Consider the following 20,499-nt stretch of genomic DNA (forward strand, 5'->3'; position numbering starts at 1 on the left):
CCTTCATTATATCCTTTCCCCATCTCATTCATAGGGATCAGAACGAATTTGTCCTTGGCAAGAATACTTCTCATAATCTCTGCCAATTTACAGGATCATGGAGGTGGTACGGCAGTCCCAGCCAGGAGAGGCTGCCCTGGTTCTGGATCTCCACAAAGCCTTCAATACATTACATTGGTATTTTCTCTTCGGAGTGTTGGATAGGTTCCAACACTCCAAAGCTGGACCCTGCTTCACTCATCTAATGCTTCTTCTCTACACAGTCCCTACTAGCTCAGTATGTTACAGTAAGCTGTTTTCTGAGGCCATTGCCGTGGGCAGAGGAATGAGGGGCAAGGTTGCCATCTGTCCCCTTTTCCCTGAGCCCTGACAATGGAGCCCCTGGCAGCTAGGGTTCAACAACAGGGTGGGTGCTGGAGTATACCTCTCTCACTGTACTCTGACAATGCCTTCTTCTATCTCAGGGATGTCGCTGCTGATTGCACCCTGATTGCCAGGCTTCTGGTCAAGTTTGGAGAACTCTCAGGCCTCTGGGTTAACTGGCGCAACTCCTGTGTGTTTTCTCTGTTTTCTCTGTTCCCAGGGCTGATCCAGTGCACTTTGACTTTGGGGGCAGGGGACCTTTCCATTGGGAGCCCATCTCCTTCCGTTACTTGGGCATCCATGTCTTTCACTAAACTGTGGCCCTGTTGGATGCCAACTTAACAGAGGTGGTGATGGCCCTCCGCTATCAGGTGCGTTTTGGCAATCTCTCCCGCTGTCCGTAGTGGATAGGGTCGCAGTCTCCAAGATGGTGATGCTTCCCCATCTACTTCATTATTTCACAAACCTCCCTACCAATCTCTCCAGTGTGTTTTTTCAGGGACTGCACACCCTCTTGGGTTAACTAATATAGCATAACTTGCATCAGCGCGTGGCACTGTAGAAACTAACGCTTCTGCCTGACTGGGGATGCGTCGGTGGCCCCAATTTTGAATATTAATTTCTAGCGGCCCAGCTTTAGTGTCCTACATACTGGCTCGCGGGCAGATACCTAGAAGAAATGAGCACCTCTGATCCCCCATTATTCATAGTATCCTTACTCTAGTGCTAGCTCCACAGAGCCCAGACTCCTCAAAGCTCTTCCTAGTTGCTAAGAGTGGCCCTAGTCTGCTTCCGTAGGGCTTTACAGCTCACCAGATCGGTGGCTGCATTTGTTTCAGCTGTCCCCCTTCTGGGCTTGTGGGTTTGGGGTTAGCATATCACCAATCGACAACTGCAACCTTGGACTCAGGTTGGACTGTCCTCCCTGGGAGACCTCTTCTAGTGTGGCCAGCTTCTACCTTTTGCAGATTTAAGGGAACAATTTGACCTCCACAAAGGCAATTTCTGCTTTAGGCCACAATGGTTGGTGCCCTTCAAGATATTTGGGGTGTCCTAGGCATAGAGGCACCCACTCACCCTCTCCTTCACACAATTCATACCATGGGGGGTTGGCTAGGGGGTGAAAAGCCGGCTGGCAAGCTCATTCACAGAGTTGTCACAAGTCACACGCTAAGCGCTTAGGAAGCTATGGAGGAGGAATTTGGTAGAGCCCTCCATAAGAAGGAATAGGCACAAGCCCTGGCTTATCCAAAAAAGATCTCTAGAAATGTCACCAGCTGATTTCATTTTATGTGCTCCACCGCACCTATCTCTCCACCCAGCACATCCCTAGGATGTTCCTGGGAGTCTCTGACGGATGCACTAGATGATCAACTCCGGCTGTGGACCTGAAGCACATCCTTTGGGACTGCTTCCAAATACGTACCTTCTAGGACAAGTTTCTTGGCTGCCTCAAGGGTGTCACAGGGATAAGAGGGATCAATTATTGGGAGCTTTGTGTGCTAGGCATTCTTTCCCATCCTAAGACTCGTAAGAAGGCAACACATTTTTTAGACATGGCCCAAATTCTGGCGAAGCACTCCAACACAATGAAATGGGAGCACCCACAACCCCAAACTCCTGTGACTTAGGAACATACCCTCATCTGCTGGGGGGGGTTACAAGACTGTGGACCTCTGCTAGGAGGAGGCAAGAGGCCTGTGCCACTAATCAATCATCTTAGTTTGGAACAACTGCTGTTCAGACTAACTGGCCCCCCCTAGCTTCCTCGGCATCCTCACAATTAGCGAGCAGCCTCGAAAAACACCAGCCTCTTGATCCCATAGACTCCCCTTAATGAGGTGGCCCCACTGTCCGACTCCCCTCTTCCCTTTCCCCTTACCCCCACTCCTCCTGTAATTTCTGCATCTTTTCACCCTTGGCTGACTATTCCTCCCAGTTTTCCACTGCTTGTATTGTTTTCACTTGAATTGAAAATCAATAAAAAATGTTTGGCATTGGCAACATTTTCTTCAACATGATGGCTGACTCTAATGTTCCTATCGCATTATCTTGCACATACTTTTATCAACATTGGAACAAGGATATTACACTTCAAGAACCTGATATTGGGGTACTTTCTTAAGTCTGGCGTATGTGTGGGGAAGGACAATGGGTATTAAAATGCACATTGCTTTGAAGGGTAGGAACTTCGATGCGTGGTGAAATTTGGCAAATTTAGGTCTTATGTTAATTCCTGGCTCTGAAATACCTATGGTGACAGTTGACACATTTTTAGCTAAATTAGGACTGAGGCATCTACCATCTAAAGTATCTCTTTACAGACGTTTTTAATAACCGCATTGGTTCCATCAAAAGGTTTGAGCACAAAATTAAGCTGATATCCAAGGCAATGCCAATAGATCACAAACTCAGACCAGTCCCTTTAAGTGTTTGGGATGATCTAAAAAAATTACAGAAGTTGGTGTCTGAAGGAGTTATTCAGGCAACTTATGCAGCAGAATGGGTGTGCCCCATTTTCATGGTGCGAAAGAAATCTGGAGAGATTCGCTTGCGTGCTGATCTTTGCACTTTGAACAAGAATATTGTGGAGGATTGCCAGACAGTCCCAAAAGTGCATGAATTGTTAGCCAATTTGGGACAAGCCAGATTCTTTTCGCTCATTGACTTACAGTCAGTTTATCTCCAGATTCCCCTAGCAGAGATGTTTCAGGATTTTTAGCCCAGCTTTTGCTGTCAGTGTGTTTCAGAGATTCATGGACATTATCCTGGAGGGTGGTGCTGAGGTACAGGCCTTCCACGATGATGTTTTGAGTTTTGCTCGAAATGTTCAAAAACACGATTACATTTTAAAAAGAGTTTTGCAAACTTTCAAGGAAGCGGAATCACTTTGAGGAGTGATAAGTGTATGTTTTTGGTACGGGAGCCGGATTATCTGTGCAATCACATCATGATTGAGAGGATCAAACCTACATTTTCCCTTGTACAGACTAATCAGGATGCTGTACCTCCCAAGGATTAAGATACCCTTTGTTCTTTTTTTAGGTTTAGTGAGTACTATTCTAGGTTTATACATGGGTATGCTTACATTGTTCAACCGCCACACTATTTACTTAAAAAAGGTGTGAAATTTTTCTGGAATGAAGCAGCTGGTAATGCATTTTCAAAAATCAAGACATTGATTACTTAAATGTTTTGTGGCAGTGGATGCCAGTCAAATTGGCTTAGGGGCAGTTCTTTCACAGTGGGTGGACAGACAGTGGCCTTTACATCCTGTTGCTTAAAACAGTCTGAGTCTAACTAAAGTATGATAGAGCATGAGGCACTTGCATGCTGCTGGGCTTTGGAGAAATGTAGAATTTTTAATGGGGTACAGAATTTGAGATCTTTACAGACCTTGATTTATTTGTGGAATGGTAATGGCACTGGCAAGGTTAATTAGTTTATTAGCACATCTCTGGAAATTTTAGTTTACCATCAAATATATTCCAGTAGGTAGAAACAGTAGGGAGGACTATTTGTCAAAGATGCTCTTCGGAATTTGATATCAGGAGGAGGATGTTGAGTGAGTGGTACTTTTAGTGGATGACATGTTAAAGGACAAGGGACCGAGTTTATAGAGCCGACTGGTTGCAGCTGCTAGAATCAGATTAGGAGCTGAAGAAAGTGATGGGATTTATAAGAAATTGTTGGCCTCATGAGAGGAATTAGGATGCCGGAGTTAAACCTTAGCGAAGGTTTCTGAAATCGATAGTAAATGGTTGCCAAATGCATCTGGATCTGTGCATTACCCTGGCTGCTATTTGTGCGATGCTAATTAGTTTAGCACATGAGGGACATTTAGGCATCAGTGGTACTTGTGAGAATCTAAAACAGTAGTACTAGTGGCCTTCGATTAATTCTCAAGTGGTTAAATGTGTTAACTCTACTAACATGTGTCTTTGTTCTGATAAGCCTACGAGGACTTTTGAATCACTTTTGCAGGTTGTTCCTTTACCCATAAATCCTTGGGATATGGTTGCTCTGGATTTTGAGAGGCCCTTTGACATGTTGCTTCTGCGAAGAGACTCTTGTTGGTTTTGGTGGATTATTTTTCCAAGTGGGTTAATTTCAAGTATGCTGCAGCTCCCAATACCATCACAGTGATTACATTTTTTAAGAGAAATTTTCAGCTAGATGGTGCTCCTTCAGTCTTGGTCACAGATAATGGGACACATTTTACCACGGTGTCAATGAAAAAGTTTATTGATTTGAACCATGTCACTCACCTTCGGGTGGGTTTGTATTGCCCTACTTACTAACGGTTTAGAGCAGGGGTACTCACAAACTTTCTCTCGGGGGCCAAATTTACAGTGTGGTTTGTGGCCGAGGGCCGCACCTGTGGGGGCGGGGTCAGTGGTGGAGGGGGCGGGGCTAGAGCAACTAAAAAAAACTGACCATGAGGTTGAACACAGACCCCTGCAGCGGACGCATTCGTCCACTGAGCCACCAGACCCAGCATACACACACACACACATATGTATACAGTTCATTGGGGATTTGTCCATCAGAAGAACCGCACTTGAACACAAGCTGCTTTTCCCCACAAGCTTTTATTAGGTATGGTTCGTCGCGCTTGCCTATAATTATTCACACCTGACTGAGCCCGACGCGTTTCGATGACTCTCTTCCTCAGAGGCTCACACAGTCAGTAGTATGCGAATGTAAGTTCCCCGAGTCCTTGTTTGGCAGTATATCGTACGCAACGTGCTGTCTCATATAGAGCAGCCCATTTGGTCATACGACATACTGCCAAACAGGGACTCTCTATCTCCCGGTCTCACTCTCTCTCTCCCGGTATCCCTCTCTCTCTCTGTCTCCCTCTGTCTGTGTCCCTTTGTCTCCCTCCCTCTCTGTCTCCCTCCCTCCCTGTCTCACTCCCCCTCTCTCTGTCTCCCCCTCTCTCTGTCTCCCCCTCTCTCTGTCTCCCCCTCTCTCTGTCTCCCCCTCCCTCTGTCTCCCCCTCCCTCTGTCTCCCTCCCTTTGTCTCCCTCTGACTCCCTCCATCTCCCTCTGTCTCCCTCCCTTTGTCTCCCTCTCTCTCTCCCTGTTTCCCTGTCTCCCTCTCTCTCTCCCTGTCTCCCTCTCTCTCTCCCTGTCTCCCTCTCTCTCTCCCTGTCTCCCTCTCTCTCTCCCTGTCTCCCTCTCTCTCTCCCGGTCTCCCTCTCTTTCTCCCTGTCTCCCACTCTCTCTCCCTCTTTCTGTCACCCTGTCTCCCTCTGTGTCCCTCTGTCTCCCTCCCCCTCTCTCTCCCTCCCTCTCTCTCTCCCTCCCTCTCTGTCTCCCTCCCTCTCGGTCTCTCTCTCTCTCTGTCTCCCTCCCTCTCGCTGTCTCCCTCCCTCTCGCTGTCTCCCTCCCTCTCGCTGTCTCCCTCCCTCTCTCTGTGTGGCAGCTCGGGATGAGACCGCTTCCCGGGCTTGGGTGGGTTTGGGGAGGCCGCATTGTGAGGCCACAGGTAGGGCAGCACCAGCGATGCTAGCCTGTTCGCCACAGAGGGGTAGGAGCAAATCGAGGCTCGTGGGCCCTGGTGAGAGGCATAAGAGATGCCTACGGTGGTGTGCGGCCCGCAGAGGAGAGACTGCTGAAAAAGCAGGTCCTTGCGCTGCTGTTCACTCGTCTTATCTCCCATCGAGTTTTAAGGGCAGAGGATCTGCGAGAGGTTGCTTGGGTAACACAGGCCATCAGGCGCGCAACACCCATTGGACTCAAAGGGCTTCAGCCCCCCCCCCCCCCCCACCCCCGTCGCGTGTGGCAGCCGGGAAGAGACAGCCTCGCTGCGCACACACAGCCGCACCCGAGCACTTCACAGGTCTTTAAAAGACCATTTGCATGTTAATGAGGCCTTGCTGTTTCACCCCTTCTAAGAGGCCCTGCAGCGCCACTCTGCCTATTGCTTAAAGATTCAGGCCCCCCCCCTCCCCCGAAATCAGCTCCACTCTGCCTAAAGCTTAGATTCACCCCCCCCCTCCCCCCGCCGCCGAAATTTAGCTCTAGTTGCACCTCTGCTTGCGAGGCACTGGTTTTGCGGATGCTTCGTTACCCAGTGAATGCGGCCCCCGAGGAATAACAACAGGCGGAATTACAGTTGATTGCCAACTGTCTGTTGTTTTACTCGAGGGCCGCATGGAAAGGGCTGGCGGGCCGCAACTGGCCCGCGGGCCGTACTTTGAGTACCGCTGGTTTAGAGGAAAGAATGAATGGGTTTTTTAAAGACTGAATTCAGACTGCTTTGATAAACAGTGTTGATGTGGGGGACTACTTGAGGAAAAAGGTGTGGACTTACTTGATTACACCACATTGTACTACAGGAGTTTTTCCTTTTAACCTATTGAGGAAAATTAACCCAAAATGTATTTAATGTCCAGATTGGTTGAAGTGTAATGTTTCTGCCAGTACTGATAAGGTTGAATTGTACAACAGAGTAACAGACACAGCTCAGTCTCGGCAGAGGTCTGCTAAAGAGTTTTTTGACAAGTAAAAATCGCAGAAGTGCTTTTGAATGTAGAAGATTGGGTCTTTGTGAACAAACCCTACAAAGTTAGGAAGGAGAAATCCCAGTTTATGTCTCCAGGAAGAATTGTCAAGGTTTCTAAAGGAGATGTTTTGATTGAAGGAGAAGGGTGGTGGAGTAGAGTTCTTTTGTTTTATGTACTTACCTCATGCTGTATATTGTTCTTTGATTGCTTACCTTGTGTTATGTTATGTTAAATCATCCTATAGGGCGCAACGGCTACTCAACAACTGGCATCCCAGCACTGATTTAAGGATTTCATTGATACACAGAGTTATATGAAGATGTTGTCCAAGACTTATGCAAAAAGGTGGGTTTTGAGTTGCTTCCTAACACTTAATAGATTATTATTTGACCTAACCAGAACAGGGAGAGTATTCCACAGTTTAGCGGTGAGGTATGCAAATGATCATCCTGCTCTCTTGATTTTGGGGACATCAAAAAGGGAGCGATCATTTGATCTCAGTGCTATGGGAGCTATATGTGGAAAAATAAAACACTGGATAAAAAGTGTGCCTGCTCAATATTTTAATCTCTGGGCAATGCATAGGGATTTGAATTAGATTCTCTTTTGATCAGCAGCCAATGCAGTTCCACGAGCGCCGGTCGTTCAGAGTTCCTTTTCGGCACAGCTAGTAATGCTCATGCTGCTGTGTTTTGAATAACCTGCAGCTTTTTTATGACATATTGTAAGCTACCCAGATGTAAGGTATTACCATAATCTAGACATGAAACAATAAGGCCTTGGACCACAGTTCTCCGACACTTCAAAGAAAGCCATTTTAGTGATTTTCTAAGGGATTTCCACAGTGCATATTATATGTTTCTGACAAAAGGTCCCTCACTCACTTGAATGCTTCTGTTTGTTAGAAATAACGTTAGCCATTATAATGCTGTTCCTGAGACCCCTATTGCTTTCAGCCTGTCATTCAGACAGTATCGGAAGCTGTGCTCAAATTGGTCTCAAGTCATTTTTATGTCCTTTGTGGCCAACAGCAGAGCTGTCTCCGTACTGCATCCTTAGCGAAAGCCCATTTGTGTAAGATTCAGCAGATTGTTGATTTCCAGAAAATTTTAGAGAAAGCCATTTAAGAGTTTCTGTAGGATTTTACTCATCACTGGAAGCAGAGAAATTAGCCTATGGGTTTCTGATTTATCTGGGTCCAAGGATGCTTTTTTCAATAAGGTCTGGATAATTGCTATCTTCCATGCGTCAGGGACACAGCCCATTTACAAAGAGGAGTTGTATAAGGCCATTAAAGTGGAGAATACCTCTCCTACTTTTAGCAGAAGTTTTATTGGCAGACGATCGAGAGGTGATCCATATTTTATTGTGCTTGCTGCTCCTAGAATATCAGATCTTCTCACCTTCGGGAATGACGAGCGTTTTACTGTGGGCTTCCTGACTGGAGCGCTGGATTTCGCAGTGGCCAGGGAGTCTGGTGTTACTACTAGGGAGTCATAGCTCTGTCTGACTTTGCCAGAAAGTAGTTTGCCAGCTGCTCACAATGCTCCTTGCAAGCAGGAGGACGTTTCCCTGGAACATTTTAGGAAAGAGATGACAATCTCATATATTTCTTTGGCAGGGTGTGTCGTCTGTCTGATCTTGGCTGCAAAATCACTCAGTTTGGCCCTATGGAATGTATATTGATACTTTTTAACTGTTGTCTTATAGAGTTTTTTATTTTCCTCATCATATTGGTGTCTTCATTTTCTTTCCTGTTTTTCACATTCAGTTCTTTCTGTTCAGGCAAAAACCATGTGGCGCTTAATCTGGTGGGTGGGATTTTACCAGCTTTTGTGGGTACCAGCATCTTTCCTGTAGAGTTTATCCATTCCCTAAATGCAAGATAGGATGTGCAGACCTCACCATTTAGTGTAGGGACTGATTTACTCAAAGCTGATTGCCAGCTCAATGTTTCCAGTTTCGCCCATTGCCTTAGGCGTTTTACAAAATACTCTGTAGATTTTGGATGTTGCCATTTTCGGGATGGAGAATTGTACTAACAAGTGATCAGACGACAATGTTGGCAGAAGGACAGATGTCTTCATGGTTGTAATGTTTGAAAATATGGGTGTGAGAGTTAGATCACGCTGAGTGCCCACCGTCCCTCCCACTCCAGTAATACACGAAACGGTTGGAGGCTATGGGAGAAGGGTTCTTTTACTTTCAGTCCTTATTTTGGGTATATCCCAGGACTTCCTGGGTGTATCCTTCTTAGTAGTTAAGGAGGTCAGGTTTATGGAGCATAAAAAAAATAAAGAGAAAAAAACAAAGGCTTCGGAACGTGAGGCACTCAGTGTCCTATGGCTATCCTTGCTTGGCTTGTTCCAGGTCTGGGTCTTCTTGTAGAAGGGCTCCGTCTGTCTCCTCGGGTGGGAACCAGAAAGGATAAAGAAAAATAGGTCAGGCGGCTGTCCTAGCGCTACACATAAGGGAATTGTGCTCCCATCCCCCGTTTCCTACTCCTGTGAGGTGCCTAAGTGTGGGAAGGGTTGAGGTGATTCACAGTGCAGGGTCCCGTATCCCCGCCCACCAGCCCCGAAATAAAAATGACCCAGGCACTTGCCTAAACCCACAGCCCTCCTGGTCCATGGTGAGGGGAGTCACAGCCTCTGCTTCCCTTGCTGGAGTACCGGACTCGGGGGCGCTGTTCCTAGAGCGGTCAACTTCACTGCCCTCCTCCTCGCGTCTGGACGAGTTTCTGGTCTGTGGCGTTTCCACGGCTCCTCCGAACTGGATGCAGGGTTTGTTCTTGTCTTCCTCTGAGTCCACGTCCTCGGTCTTCCCTCACGCTGCTCCTCCGGCGTTCCCAGTCCCCAACCTTAAAACGGCATTCTCTGCCCCACCTTTGTGGCTTGCTGCTACCGGCAAGGGAGTTCCGGCTTGACTGTCTAGACCGCACAGTCCGCTGTCTGGATCTCCTCATCCAACATGTTGGAGTGGTCAGGTTGCTCCGGTAAGCAGGGGGATCCACCACATTGCCTTCCATCTAGTAATGGACGAGTGGGCCATTCGGATACTGGATCGCGAAAGAGGAAGTCCACGTTTGTCTGTAGTTTCCCCGGGACATGTAAAGTACGAAAGGAAAAAGGTTGTAAGGCAAGGAACCAGAGGAGCACTTCTGGGTTTCAGTCTTTGTGTAGGGAAAGGAAGATCAAGGGGGCATGGTCTGTCAGTAGAAGGAACTGTCGTCCTAGGAGGTAGTATTGCAGCGCCTCTACTGCCCACTTGATGGCCAAACAATATTTTTCTATGGGGGCATATCTTGTCTCCCTGAAGAACAGCTCCCTACTTAGAAAAAGGACGGGGCACAGATCACCTGTATCGTTGGGTTGGGAAAGGACAGCCCCAAGACCCCTACCAGAGGCGTCCGTTTGGAGAACAAAGGTCCTATTGTGATTAGGGCAAGTAAGGACAGGGGCATTACATAAGGTCTTTTTGAAGAGAGAGAAACTGTGTTCCTGAGGAGAGGACCATTGTAGGGGCTTCCCTGATGTGGCTTTACTCAGGAGGTCGATGAGAGGACTAGCGATGTCTGAGAAGTGGGGGATGAACCTTCGATAATAACCAACCAAACCCAAGAAGGAGCAGATGTCTTTCCTGGTAATGGCACAGGGAATGTTTGTGGTGACCTCTAGTTTGTTCACCTGGGGTCCGATTTTACCTGCCTGGATGTCATACCCGAGATATTCAATATGATCCATACCAAAAGTGGTCTTCTTGGGGTTGATAGTGAGGCCTGCCCTTTTGAGAGTGTCTAGGATGGCCTCTAGATGCGTGAGGTGGGTTTTCCAGTCAGGGCTGTGAACGACTATGTCATCTAGGTAAGCAACGGCATATATGTGGTGGTCACACAAGAGAACGTCCATCAGTCTATGAAACGTGGCCGGGGCGCCGTGAAGGCCGAAGGGAAGGACTTTGAATTGGAAGAGGCCTGATTGGGTAGAGAAGGCAGTCTTTTCTTTGGCCTCCCCAGCAAGGGGGATTTGCCAGTAACCTTTTGTGAGGTCGATTGTGGACATTATTCTGGCGTCCCCCAACCGTTCTCTGAGTTCATCGACGCGGGGCATGGGCTACGCTTCGAACTTGGATATAGCATTTAGCTGACGAAAGTCGATGAAGAACCTTATGCTCCCATCTGGTTTGGGGACGAAGACCACCAGGGAGGACCAGGCACTGTGGGAGGGTTTGATAATATCTGCCTCCAACAAGGCTTTTATCTCCTGGTCTACTGCCTTCCTTCGTGAAGCTGGTGTACAATATGGCTTCCGTTTTATAGGTCTAGCCCCTGCTGTGTCTATCGTGTGTTCTACCAAGGACGTCCGTCACAGTGCTCCTGACAGTAAATCCGAATAGGCATTGCATAAGGCAAGCATTTGATGTGTTTGCGCCTTTGAAAGCTGTTCCCCCAAGCGCACAGACTAGTCCACTGTAGAAGAGGGAGCAACTAGAGGGATGTCAAGGGGTTTTGTCAAAGGACACATGTAATACTGGTTTGTCTTTACCTGGAGACGCTGGAAAGAGGCCTTCCCATGCTTTTAAAAGGTTCACGTGGTAGGTCGGGCCTGTTTGTGGTTTGTGGGAGACGGCTATACGGTAAGAGACTGGGGTGATTCTATTTAGCACCTTATAAGGGCCCTCCATGTGGCTAACAACTTTTTATCTGTGCTGGGAAGAAGGATTCAGACGTGGTCTCCTGCTTTGAATTCCCTGAGTTTAGTGTGTTTATCATACAGATTTTTCTGTATGGTCTGTGCTTTTTCCATGTTTGCATGGACCTCCTCTCAGAGAATCGTCTCTTAAAGTCTTGCTATATTGTAAGAGGGGTTTGCTTACATCCTCTTCCTCCACCCAATGGTCAACTGCCATGTCAAGGACTGTGTGAGGTTTCCTCCTGAGCAGTAGTTTGAATGGGGAGAAACCTGTGGATTTTTGTGTATGGATCCATATAGCAAACAACAGCAGAGGTATCTGTCGGTCCCAGTCCCTTCTGCTTTGTCAATAACTTTCTTTACATAGTTTTAATTGTTCTATTGTACCTCTCAACTAGGCTATCTGTTTGGGGGTGGTACACAGCTGTGCATATTTGTTTGATTCCCAAAAGGTTGCATGTCTGTTTCATAAGGTGAGATACAAATGGGGTGCCCTGGTTGGTTAGCAGCTCACAGGGAAATCCCACACGAGAAACGAAGGAGACTATAGCCTGGGCTACAGCCGTGGTGGAAATGCTGGTCAGGTGTATCGCCTCCGGGTAACGGGTAGCGTAATCCACTAGTACAAGTAGATATTGGTGCCCACGAGAGGAGGGGATAAGGGGTCCCACTAGAGCCATCCCCACTTTCTGAAAGGACTTTGAACTGCTTCTGTCCTCTGATCCGGAGCGGCTTTGAACCTGGGTGCTCTCTGCCTGAGCAAATCGTTTGTGACTGGAGACATTTTCTTTCCTCCATTGCAGTTTGGGGGGAGTTTTGAGTGGTGCATTTCCTTTCTGGCAACTTTTAGCGGCTTCTCGTTGGAAAACCGGTGGGGGGTCTGCCTCCTTTCTTTCCCCCTTGGCTCCATGTCATCCCGATGACACATCTCACCAAGCACTGTGGCGTGAGTCATTAGCGGAGAAGTAAAACCTCTTCATGCTGTCTCAGGCGTGGCAGGGGATTTTAGCACGCATGAGAGAAGCTCCACGCCCTGGCAGGTTCTTTGGCAGCACCGGTGCGTGACACGTCCTGCTTAGTGTTAAAGTCGACCCACGCTGTAATTTTCAATGCAGGAGGGTTGATCGCGCCTGGGGAAACTCTTCGGATTCCACTTGTGCTGACGCCGCATTGCTGCTTACCCTGTCAGTCAGCTGCACGTCAGGATTCTCTTCACGGCGGAGCTCCTCACAGCTTATGTGTGTGCAAGCAAAGGGGATAATTCGATCCACAGGTGAATAACAACGGAAATTACCAGAGACATTTCCAGGCACACGTAGCTTAGGACACATGAGAGGTTTTTAGCGCTATCTAGCGTTAAAGTGTTTCCTGACAGGAAGTTCCCGCCTCCTTGTTAAAACTTCCTATTCTTCAAGGAGGTTTCCATAGCCATAAAAAGAGGACTAGTGAACGTTTAGGGGAAGGTGTGGTGGATTTTCTCTGGTGAATCCTTATGTGAATTTACATTATCATTCATGGCTACGTGGTCTGCTTGAAAGAAATTGTACTATACTGTTCTACTTTAATTATATTTGCTTCACACATGCTAACACTCACATCTTTTTTTTGCAGGACCTATACTGTTAGATATTACTCGTTCAAGGTCATATTTGCATATTTGGTGTATCATTACAAGTTTTTGAGTTGTAATGGCAGGTGCTGGCATGAGTCAACCTCCCCCCTTTTTGAACGAGTTAGTAGAGCCTGACATACCTTGGAGAAGGTGGGAAGGAATTTTCAAATCTTACCTAATTGCCATTGGGGGTGGTAATTTTTCAAGCATAAGAAAACAACATATCCTTCTGCACAATCTTGGTATTCAGGGGAGGAAAGTTTTTGAGGACATCACAGGCAGGCTGATTGATGAGGTACACGAGGAGGAGGAAGCTGGTGTGGATGTGTATGAATACACGTTGAGTAAATTAGAGTCACACTTTAGAGTAAGAATAAATGTGATTCTAGAGAGGCACACATTCTTCAAAAGAGCTCAAAGGAAGGATGAGAAAGTCTCTTCCTATATAGCAGTATTGAGGGGCATGTCAGCCACTTGTGAGTTTGGTGGGCTTACAGACTCCCTTATCAGGGATCAACTTGTTTGTTGCACAAATGATGTGAAGGTACAGGAGGAATTGTTGACAAGAAATCTGGACCTTGAAGAAGCAATCAGTATAGCCAAAGGTTTGGAACACACAGCACAATGTATGAAGGAGATAAAGAGTTCAGAAGGGTTAATTAAAGAGAAGGGAGAAACTAAGATTACATCGAAGTGAGCAGGCTGTGTGTAAGGTAGGCTAAAAGACTAAAGAAGTACCACGCAACAAATCTGAGGGCTTGCAGTGTTTTAGATGTGGTAGTCCCAACCACTTGGCGAACAATTGGAAATGCCCTGCTAGGAACGTAATTTGCAGGAAGTGTAATAAGAGGGGGCATTTTTCAAAGGTGTGCAAAGTATTCAGTCCCAAAATACATGTCATTGAACATACAGAGTTAGAGAAGGAGGAAGAAAAAACTTTTGTTTTTCAGATAGAAGAAGGGAACATGGAAGATAAGACACACTATCCTACGTGTGAGATTTATCTGGATGGTGAAAAATTCAAAGTATATGCTGACTCATGTTCCCTTTTTACCCTTGTTGAGAAGAAAGTTTTTGATGAAAAGTTTGCCAAACACAGTCCCAAATTAGAAAATGCTGATATTTGTCCGTTAGGGTACAATAGAAAACCCATTCCTTTGGTAGGAATGGCAAGAATGAGAATTTCATTTAAAAACAGACACACTGTAGGGAAGGTATATGTGACCAAACAAGGGTCAAGTTTGTTGGGGTGGAAACATCAGAAAGAATTAGGTATTACCCTGGACCCAAATAATGTGGAACAAGTCTTACTGGTAGAACCCCCTGTGGTAGGTGCTAATCTCGCCAAAGATTTTGCAGATGTTTTCAATGAAAAATTGGGTTTGTTAAGAAATTACATGCATAAGATTGTTTTAAAAGACGGAGCAGTCCCTGTGGTGCACAAAACTCGTTCCATTCCTCTGCTCATGAGAGAACCTTTAAGACTGGAGCTAGAAAAACTTGTCAACCAAGGTATCATTCAAGAAATAGAGAGTTCAGCATGGTTGGCACCCATAGTTATCACGACGAAGGACAATGGGCTGAACATTCGTCTTTGTGTGGACTTGAGGGACTTAAATTCTAACATCTTAGTGGACAGACATCCCTTACCTAGGATTCATGAAATGTTGAGCACTATTCAAGGTGCTAAGGGGCAGATTTATGTTTCCTGGCGCATCCCTGCAAATCGGCAGGGATGCGCCGGGAAAGATGCGTCACGCAAGTTTACCCTTGCGCCACCACAGATGCACCGCATTTAAAATGCAGCGCATCGTGGCGCAAGGATAAACAGATGCGTGACGCATCTGATGGTATAAAGGCGGCGTATTGCTGAAGTCGTGTCGCAAGCACGACGCAAATCCAGCAATGCTCATGGGCTGCCCATACCGAACATGCTGCGTCATGCCTTACGCCTGCTACAAGCAGGCGCAGGGTTTTGACGCAGCAGCGTCGGAAAAGTGACTCAGTGAAATCTTGTAGATTTCACTGCGTCACTTTTCCGAGGCTTTTTCCGACGGAACGCCCACCCTGCATATATTAAACTTGACACAGGTTTAATGTGGCGCAGGGCTTCCCAACGTGACGCATCTCCCTAGATGCGTCACGTTGTAAATGGGCCGTAACTTTTACGCTGCCGCTGCGTCACAAAAGTGACGCAACGACGGTGCAAAAGTGACGCAAGGGGCTTGTAAATCTGCCCCTAAGTTTTTTAGCGTGCTCGATCTTTCCTCGGCCTATTATCAGGTCAAGCTTCACCCAGAGTCTCAGCTTTTGACAGCATTCACAACCCCATTGGGCTGGCGTCTGCCGCATCAGCTTTTCAAAGAATTATGCAACACATCTTAAAAGATTGCCCCATAACTATGTGTTTTCAGGACGATATCCTATTTTTTGGTTTAAGTGAAGGTGAACACAATTCTAATGTTGTTTCAGTTCTCAACAAACTTAGAGAGGTGGGGTTTACAACAAAGGAAAGTAAATGTAAAGTAGGAGTTACTTCTGTTGATTATTTAGGGGACACAATCTCAGAGGAGGGCATTAAACCTAGGATTGACTTAGTGGAAGCAGTGAGAAGAGCGCCTACTCCCTCAAGTACAGAGGAGATCCAGTCATTTCTAGGTTTAGCGGAATATATGGCAAAGTAAATTAGGAACTTTTCCTCATTATCGCAACCTCTCAGAGATCTGCTAAAAAAAGAACTCCGCATTTGTTTGGGGCAAAGAACATGATGAGGCAATAGAGGACATAAAAGAAGCTATCATCTCAGCCCCTTTCATAGGCAATCTCAATGTGGAAAATGATACAATAGTTTCCACGGATGTGAGCTGTAGAGGTATTGGTGCCACTCTTTCACAAAGGTTCGACAACTAAGTGAAAGTGGTGGCATTTGCCTCAAGAACTCTCACAGCAGCAGAATCCAACTATTCCACAGTGGAAAAGGAGGCCTTGGCTGTCTTCTGGGCAGTAAAACACTTCAGGTTCTATGTTTGGGGCCTACCATTTGAAGTTTGCACTGATCACAAACCTTTGTTGTCTTTGTTCACTAAAATAAACATGGGACACATGACCCCCCGTATAGCTAAATGGGTATTGGGCCTTCAAGGTTTCAAATTTAAAATGGTTTATATACCGGGGCAAAAGAACAAGGTAGCTGACTTTTTATCAAGGGCTCCTGTAGAGATGGAAGAAGATACAACCATATGCAATGAGTCTGTCCTTGAGGTTACACTACCTGCTGTAACAAAAGTTCAGTGGGACTCACACATGGAGCAAGATGATATCATTAAGAAGATCAAAATGTATGTAATCAAGGGATGGCCCAACAAATGCAAGGAACACCCTGAGGACATTCAACCATACTGGAATGTAAGAGATGATTTGTCAGTAGAGGGGAGGTTTCTTCTCAAGTCAGGGAAGTTAGTCCCACCAGAAGGTCTAAGGAACCACATAATTGAGCTTACACACGAAAGGCATTTGGGGCGAAGTCTCAGCAAAGCAAGGTTAAGATCGGAATATTGGTTTCCTTATATGGATCAGTTAATGGAAGAGAAGGTGCAAGACTGTTATGCTTGCAGCATAAGTGATAAATCCAAAAGTACTAGGCACATACCCCTCATTCCAGTTGAAGTCCCCAAGGTTCCATGGGACAAACTGGGACTTGACATTGCCAGCCCCATACATTCCAGGGGACCTCAGGAATGGTACCTATTAGTTCTCATTGACTACTATTCAAATTGGATAACACACTAATTTGTGAATAGTATCAGTACCAAATCCCTCATCCTGTTTCTAAGTGATGTGTTTTCAAAGGAGGGTATTCCCTCCACCATAGTCACTGATAATGGCGTACAATTTGTGTCCTAGGAAATGAGGGAGTTCCTTAAAGACATGTCCATTAAGCACACACACACCATTGTATTGTCCCAAGGCTAATGGGAAAGTAGAAAGAGCCAATCGTTTGTTAAAAGAGTGCATTCAACTAGCTGTCAAGTCTGGTAAGCCTATGGAGTCGGCTATCAGAGACATGCTATGGTCTTACCATACCACACCCAATCTTACCACTGGTAATACTCCTTTTGAATTGTTGAGGGGGAGGAAGGCGGACTCTAAGTTGTCTCCCAACTGGTTGAGCCAGAAGGATGGGGTGGTGGTCAACCCGGAAGAGTTCAGTAAGAGGGTGGAATCCAAACAAAAGAAATACAAAGAGTGGAATGACAAGAAATGGGGTACCAAGAACAGGTCTCTCAAGCAAGCGCAAAGAGTTTACATCAGGAAACCCTATGGGGTAGGTGGCAAAGGCGATAATTATTACGCTCCAGAGAAAATTAAAGAGGTTAAAAAGAATGTGGTATTCTGGATAATGGTAAAATGTGGAGCATGGATCGCATCGCCATATGCCCGAATGGTGAGGGATACAGCGTGGTAAAGGAGCCTCACACACAGTGTATCCGGTCGGAAGAGGTTCACGGCACAAGAGGGTTAAGATCAAAAAACGCTCCCGGCTGACACAAAGATTACAGAATGGTGTAATTATCTCTGCTCCTACATTGTTTCATAAGTCATTGGGTCTTCTGCACAAGACCACTGGTTAAATGTTTTATCCTGTTCAGCCTCCTCTCTCCTTCTCCTCCCTTTCCTTCCCCTTTCCCCCTCCTTCCTTTCCTCCCCCCCTCTTCATTATTCCCTAGAAGGAAGATGTGTTATAATGTTCCCACTTGGTACGCTCCCCTCACCCCTCTATTCACTGAACCCTATGGTTCCAACTTAGAACTTTCAGGTGAAGCCTGCTTTGGAATGTTGACAGAAGGCTTCTGACAGAATCAGCCTCGCACTGGAAAGCTGAGGGTGCAGCTATTCTTATTGGAAAATAAAGAACTTCTCACCTTCCTTCTGTATGGGGTATTTACTTCAGAGGGGCTATTGACCAACTGACACCTATTGCATGAGGCAAAATATCTGGCTACTTTGTGATAAACTCCAGGCCAATAGAACTTCTCCAAGAGATATTTTAGTGTCTGCTCCTTCCCATAGTGGCCACCTCATGTTTGGCTATTGGCTAGGTCCAACACCTATTCACGGAATGGTTTTGGGACCACTAACTGTTCCTTATAGCGTCCCGCCTCCCAGGTTACCCTATACAACAAACCCCGTTTTACACAGAGCAACGGGCCTACCTTCTCAGGATGGTCCTCTTGGGCTTGGTCCATGAACGCAAATTTGCATGTTAGCACCCTTTTAATCTACGATTCCCCTTGAATCTCTAATGAGATGCAAAGGAGGTGTTCCAGAGTAAAATAATAGGAGAAATGTCACTAAGTGACATTTCTCCTATTATCAAGGATATCGCTAACCCTGTTAGCGATAAAAAAAGCAGCACTAACCGCGGTTAAAGCTGCTTTTTTACGTCTGGTATTTTTCTGACTTAGCAAACACCAAATGAAATGATGGACGGAGTGTTGAACATTGCAAGCACTCACCCCCAGTCAACTGATCTGGGTTTAATCCATCACTGTTCTTTAGCCCACTCTGCCACCCCAGTTCAGACATGGCCATATGCAAATCAGTCTGACCCTGTGCCTCATTGGAACAGTCCAGCCCGAACTGCCAAGCCATGTCTTCCCTGGACCGGAAACAAGCTTCCTAGGGCCGGTTTCTGGCATTTCAGCCGTCTTCAGCCAGGCTTGCTTGAATCCAGTGGCAAAGTGAGCAAGGGACTCACGTCTGAGCATACCTTGCCAACTTATGGCGAACAAAGCAAAAACCAAATAAAATGATGGACGGAGTGTTGAACATTGCAAGCACTCACCCCCAGTCAACTGATCTGGGTTTAATCCATCACCGTTCTTTAGCCCACTCTGCCACCCCAGTTCAGACATGGCCATATGCAAATCAGTCTGACCCTGTGCCTCATTGGAACAGTCCAGCCCGAACTGCCAAGCCATGTCTTCCCTGTACCGGAAACAAGCTTCCTAGGACCGGTTTCTGGCATTTCAGCCGTCTTCAGCCAGGCTTGCTTGAATCCAGTGGCAAAGTGAGCAAGGGACTCACGTCTGAGCATACCCTGCCAACTTATGGCGAACAAAACAAAAACCAAATGAAATGATGGACGGAGTGTTGAACATTGCAAGCACTCACCCCCAGTCAACTAATCTGGGTTTAATCCATCACCGTTCTTTAGCCCACTCTGCCACCCGAGTTCAGACATGGCCACATGCAAATCAGTCTGACCCTGTGCACAATAGATGCACCGCATTTACAATGCAGTGCATCGTGGCGCAAGGATAAACAGATGCGTGACGCATCTGATGGCGGAAGGTTGGTGCATTGCTGGAGTTGCATCGCAAGCGCGACGCAGCTCCAGCAAGGCTCGGGGGTGCCCTATCGTTACAATGCTGCGTCAATCCTTACGCCTGCTTCAAGCAGGCGGAGGGTTTTGACGCAGCATGGCCTTGTAGATTTCACTCAGCGACTTTTCGGAGGCGTTCCTGCGCTGGAACGCCCCCCCGTGCAGGTACGCCCACATGTGGCGCAAGCTTTACAACGTGACGCATCTCCCTAGATGCATCACGTTGTAAATGGGGCGCAACATGGCGCAGGGTTTACGCCGCCGCTGCGTCACAAAAGTGACGCAACGGCGACGTAAAAGTGGCGCAAGTCCGTTATAAATCTGCCCCTCTGTATGTAGCAACACTTCTTAATTTGAATAAAACCCTCCAGATATTTATATTGGTTGATACTGATTTCGTTGCCCAGGAACTGCAGCAAAAGGGTTCGCAAATGCAAGTACCAAAAGGCCCGAATTTTGACGAGCCTATAGTCCCTACTCAGAGCCTGAAAATATGCAAAGGTTTCATTCTTGAAAAAAAATAATGAAAGAATGAACAAAGGTACTAATGTCAGCTATGCCCCAACAACTAAAGAATCTGTCTTGGAAGGAGGGTGGGAGGTTGAGATATTCGCAAATAAGGTATATTGATGAAATTGGGATGCATGACAGGTAGAGCCAATAGCCTGCCAAAACTGATTGAGAAATAATAGCATCTTAAACCGCATGTGCTTAAAATAATCAGTTTCAACAATATCTTGTTTCAGCTTAATCGTTGTTGAAAGAGTTCAGTATTCACGAAGAGGCCTGACAAATCCCATACAGTGAGGCCTAGTACTGCTGAGAGCCAAAACATAAACTCTGCCAAAAGATAGTTCCACAGTAGTGGGAGCACAAACCCCACCCTCTCTACGGGGCAGTTGGAGGTGGCTAATGGTACAATGGTTTTTTTTA

At 46.5% G+C, this 20,499-nt stretch overlaps 1 long non-coding RNA gene across 2 annotated transcripts in view; it reads left to right on the forward strand.

The window, feature by feature from the left end:
* The window catches only part of LOC146829292 (uncharacterized), a 209,804-nt gene that overhangs the window by 15,550 nt on the left and 173,755 nt on the right, over positions 1 to 20,499 (forward strand). For both annotated transcript variants that reach the window (XR_014961951.1, XR_014961950.1), the window contains one exon: positions 7,123 to 7,223. This is a non-coding gene — a long non-coding RNA (uncharacterized LOC146829292). The remainder of the gene's footprint in view (positions 1 to 7,122; positions 7,224 to 20,499) is intronic.

This window comes from Triturus cristatus, chromosome 5_2 (genome assembly GCF_964204655.1).
Source record: "Triturus cristatus chromosome 5_2, aTriCri1.1, whole genome shotgun sequence".
Taxonomy (NCBI): Eukaryota; Metazoa; Chordata; class Amphibia; order Caudata; family Salamandridae; genus Triturus; species Triturus cristatus.